The sequence below is a fragment of the Triticum urartu genome, chromosome 1A (genome assembly GCF_056163025.1).
Source record: "Triticum urartu cultivar PI428250 chromosome 1A, HENAU_Tu73, whole genome shotgun sequence".
In the NCBI taxonomy this organism is placed as follows: Eukaryota; Viridiplantae; Streptophyta; class Magnoliopsida; order Poales; family Poaceae; genus Triticum; species Triticum urartu.
The window spans coordinates 322,603,834-322,609,519 of record NC_141873.1 but is presented as its reverse complement, the minus strand read 5'-3'; positions in this window follow the sequence as shown (position 1 = coordinate 322,609,519).

Here is a 5,686-nt window from a genome sequence, read left to right as displayed (position 1 = left end):
AGAAACTCAAGGAACACCAGTTGTATGCTAAGTTTAGAAAATGAGAATTTTGGTTGAAGGAAGTCGGATTCCTTGGACATGTTATATCAGGGGAAAATAGCAGTAGACCCCAGCAAGGTTCGGTCAGTCACTGAATGGTTGGCACCCACTTCAGTTAGCGAGATCCGCAGTTTCCTTGGACTCGCAGGATACTAGTGGAGATTCATTGAGAACTTTTCCAAGATTGCGAAGCCAATGACTGAACTATTAAAGAAGGACACTAAGTTTAAATGGACAGAAGATTGCGAGGCAATTGTCCACGAGTTGAAGAAACGTTTGACTATAGCCCCAGTGTTAACACTGCCAGGTATACATAAGGAGTTCCAAGTGTATTGCGACACCTCCCGCTTAGGACTTGGATGTGTGCTTATGCAGGATGGAAGAGTTGTTTCGTATGCCTCACGACAACTAAAACCTCATGAGTTGAACTATGGCACGCATGATTTGGAGCTAGCAGGAGACATTATCTTATTGGGAACCGTTGTGAGGTGTACACGGATCATAAGAGTTTGAAGTACATTTTCACATAGAAGGAGCTGAACCTTAGGCAGAGGAGATGGATGGAGCTTATAAAGGATTACGACATGAAGCTACACTATCATCCAGGAAAGGCCAATGTCGTAGCAGACGCTTTGAGCTGTTAGAGTTATGCCAATATCCATGAAAGTAAGGGATTGCCGAAGGAGTTAGCAGAGGATATCATGGAACTTCGATTGGAGATTGTTCCAAGAGGTTTTGTTTGCAACAATGGAGATTCAGTCTACATTGTTGGGCAAGATTCGAGAAGCTCAGAAGGATGACAAAGAGTTTGCCGAGATAAAGGAGAAGATGAGCAAAGGAAAGGCCAAAGGTTTTCGTGAGGATGAGCACGATACCTTATGGTTTGAGAACCGAGTTTATGTGCCCAATAACCCAGAGATCAGGAAGTTAATACTTCAGGAAGCTCATGACTCACCATACCCAATACACCCTGGAAACACCAAGATGTATTTGGATTTGAAGGAACGTTTCTGGTGGACTGGTATGAAGAAGGATATTGCCGAGTATGTAGCCGTATGTGATGTTTGTCAGAGAGTGAAGGCAGAGCATCAGAAGACAGCAGGACTGTTATAGCCTATGTCGATACCCGAATGGAAGTGGGATAAACTTGGCATGGACTTTATCACCGGATTGCCCAGAACCAAAGCAGGATATGATTATATATGGGTAGTAGTTGATCGCTTGACCAAAGTGGCTCACTTTATCCCAGTGAAAACCACCTATACAAGTGCGAAGTTGGCCAAGATATATATGTCCAGGATCGTAAGTCTGCATGGAGTTCCGAGGATCATCGTATCAGATAGAGGAACACAGTTTACCTCAATGTTTTGGCATTAGTTACACCAGACTTTGGGTACGAGATTGGAGTTCAGTACAGCATTTCACCCGTAGACAGATGGACAGACCGAGAGAGTCAGCCAGATACTGGAAGATATGTTGAGAGCCTGTGCGCTAGATTATGGATCTAGTTAGGATGACAACTTGCCTTACGCAGAGTTCTCATACAACAAGCTACCAAGCCAGTTTGAAGATGGCACCGTTTGAAGCCATGTATGGACGCAAGTGTAGAACGCCGTTGATGTGGGATGAGGTAGGAGACCGGCAGTTTTTTGGACCAGACTTGATCAAGGAGTCTGAGGAGAAGGTTAAACTGATTCGTGATAGACTGAAGATTGCTCAGTCTAGGCAGAAGAGTTAAGCGGACTCGAAATGCAAGGATGTAACATCTGAAATTGGAGACAGAGCATATTTGCGAGTATCACCCTTGCGAGGAGTGAAACGTTTTGGAGTTAAAGGAAAGTTAGCCCCGCGATTTGTAGGACCATATCGTGTTTTGGAACGGATGGGAGAAGTTGCCTACAAGTTGTCAGGAGTTCACGATGTGTTCCACGTTTCACAGTTGAAGTAGTGTCATGCTGAGATGGCCAATATATCGTTAAGAGATACAGTACCCTTGGAGGCGATTCAGTTGGATAGTGATTTAACTTATGAGGAGAAGCCAATTAAGATTCTTGAGTTTTCCAGCCGAGTCACCCGTAGCAAGGTTATCAAGTTTTGCAAAGTTCACTGGAGCCACCATACTGAGGATGAAGCCACCTGGGAACGAGAGGATGATCTACTCAGAGACCACCCACACCTATTTTCTAGCCAACCCGAATCTCGAGGGCGAGATTCATCTCAAGGGGGGGTAGGTTTGTAACATTCCAAATTTTCAATTTGGAATGTTATACATAGGTCATCCTTGCATATCATATTTTATTGCATTTCGTTCCGCAATCCTCGAAATCCTAAGCAACTCAAGGACCCTCGGAGAGAGCTGGGGATTTCCCGGTTATCATATTTGATTTTTATCAAATAATGAAACGAGGATTTTGATTTTAATTATTTTTCTCTCCAAAAAATATTTCACATTAAAATATAAGAGAGGAGATAATATGACTTCTCCAAAATAATTGAAATATTGGAGGAAAAATATTAAAATCATTATTTGATTTTATTTGAGTTTATTTGGATTTTATTGCATTAGGAAAATTGCACGTTTTCAAAATTGCATTTTAGGGCCAAGAAAATGTTCATCTCGTTCTAAATATTTTATTTAGATAGTGAAAATTTATTTTGGCATTTTTAGATTTTTATTTTATTTTCTAGGATTTTATTTCTGTCAGCGAAATTGTTTAAAAAAAACTCCCCGCGCCGACTGGGCCGAACCCACCCGGGCCGCTGGCCCAATCGTCATCGCTGCTTCCCGCGCGCGAGCGCCGCCGCCGCCGCCGACTCGGACAAGAGTCCGAGCTGGACTCCTCCGCCGCCTTGCCCCTCCCCCAAGTCGCCGCCCCCCTCCTATATATACGCGCCACCCCGGCCCCCCACCACCACACCACCACCGCCGCAGCCGCCGCCTGCCGCCGCCGCGCCGCCTGCCGCCCCGCCGCCCAATCCCGCCTCGCGGAAGCCCCTCGCCGGAGGTACCGCGCCGGATCCGAGCCGTCGGTTTTTTTAAAAAACCGTTCCGTTTTTTTTAGAAACCCTAGTTCGTTTTTTTAGATCGGTTCGCCGGTTTTTCTTGGTTCTTCTATTTAGCGGACATTCGTGCGTACGTTTGTTTTTACGAACGGTTTTCGCCCGTTAGTTACAGTTAACGAACTCTCGTTCGTTAGTCTGTTTGTCAGTTTTCTTTTTGTCGGAATTATCTGCGATTATTTTCGATCCCGATTTCTGATCCGATCTTAGTTTCTGTTTATCTTTTCGCTCATTAGTCGGAATCAGGCGATTCAAGCGCCTAGATCTTCGTCTCGAGATCCTCTTTCTATTTAATCAACTTGCACAAGTTTTTGCTACTGTAAAATTTGACCTAGGTCCAGATTAGTAAATGGATCTTATTTTTTTTCGCCGTTTGAGTTTCGTTGCTCCGTTTGATTTGATTCTTTTTGCTAACTGGAGTTCTTAAGTTGAAATTTCTGGTCAACCTCTCTTATTTGAGTTTTTCTTGTGCATCTTTGCTTGTAGCTTATGTATTTTATTGTTTGTTTGCGATAGAACACCCGGAGTGCGAAGCGTGTTACTACGAGTCTCTAGGATTCGCGGATCGTCAGGAAGGCAAGTAACACATTGATCATACTCTTTTAATACCCTGTTTTTATGCATTAGTTCCAATCCTCAAACATTGCATGATTAGGATGTCGTTAACTTGTGGGTTGGGAAGTAGTTATTGAGGTAGAAACTATTGCCCTGTTACTATCAAACCCTTAGGAGTTACTTCTACGCGTTGCTTATATTACTATGCTATGCTATGCTCGTAGACGTGGTTTGGGTTTGAGTGAAATCCATGACAGATGTGAGATTGTTAATTAATGGTTCAACTTAAGGTGGCAACTTAAATAAGCATCTGGGTGGATTGAGGCACCTGGGGAACCCAGTGTTGTCTGTTTTTTTTTGAAATCCCGGGGTACCCGTGTGATCTTCCTATGGACCGCCACCCAGGCTCAAAGGGAACTGAGATGGTTCATGCTAGAAACTTCCGTGTGCAGCCACAAGCTATTATGGGCTCTGGCATAGCTGAGTAAGTTACGTGAAGCTCTTGAAGAGGTAGATCAGCAGGTAGTGGGTTTTGTAGGTTTGGTATGGTCTACCCGGAGTAGGGAGTTAACGTTTCTGAAAGACTGTGTCTCGGTCATCCGTTTCTCAAACACCATGCAGTGTGAGAAATCCAACGGAGGTGATCGAGTCTTGTGGGGAAAAGTGTGCAAACCTCTGCAGAGTGTACAATCTAATCATGGTTAGCCGTGTCCCCGATTATGGACAATCTTGAGTATCTAGTACTTGAGTTATCACATGTATCTCATCACTCTTAATTAATATTGTTGGGTTGTTAACTACTTTAATTTGGGATTGAGTTGGGGTTACCTTCTCAATATTGTTCAACTACCATGATAGTTAAATTAAAATCTATTCCTTTGTTGTAGGGAAAAATTGGCTTTTCGCAAAACTATAACCATAGAGCTTTCCACCAGCCAAATATGCATATAGTTATAGCATTATTCTGTTTTTGCTCTACTGTGTTACTTTGCCAGCGTATTACATGTGTTGACCCGTTCTCGGGCTGCAACGTATTATGTTGCAGACTTTTCAGACGAAGAGTAAGGTTCGTTAGGTCGTTGCCGTGCAGCTCAGCTATGCCGTTGGAGTTGATGGACTCACTATATCTTCCAAGCCTTCCGCTGTTATTTCATTAGATGACCTTAAGCCATATTATTGTAATAAGTTCTCCTTGGAGACATTCGATGTAATAAGTGTGTGCTTTCTACTCTGCTATAAATCCTCGAGTATTGTGTGTGTCAGCATTACCGATCCAGGGATGACACCGAAGCACAGAGACTTGACCATTTGAGGTCGGGTCGCTACAGCATGCTATTTGTATTCTCTCATTTTGAGCGCTCCACCAAGATGTATGTGACATGGAAGAGTAACCCATGATCCTAATTGATTGTGCATTTGCATTCAAATGCAAATTTTAAATAATGCACAAATTTAGGGGGAGCTCTTGCTTATCACATACTTCTCAAAGCGATGATATATTTAAGTCTTATTTTCATTTGTTGAAGCTTTGATCTATATGTTGTCATCAATTACCAAAAAGGGAGAGATTGAAAGTGCAACTATTCCCTGGGTGGTTTTGGTAATTCATAACAACATATAGCTGATTGAACTAATATCCATTCAAGTTGAATATTTCAGAAAGTTCAATGATTGGCATGGCATGGACTAGGGATGTGGACCCCTCAAAACGCTAAGGATAAATATTGGCAAAAGCTCAAGACTCTTCATTTCTATTTTAGTGATCCAAGATCACAATACAAAAAAAATACACTTCTATGATGATACGTGTTTGTCACAGTAGGTCACTTTTTCTATCATGCATGTACATCCATGACGATTTTATGACAGAATCAAGATAGTCATACCCGTGTTGTCGTAGAAGTGTTCCATGACATTACCAAAATTATCATCACGGAAGTGTCCACTTCCATGACAATAAATTGCGCGTTATATAAGTGCTTTCGTCAAGGGTGGCCGACACGTGGCATCCACCGTAATAGGTCGCCGTTAA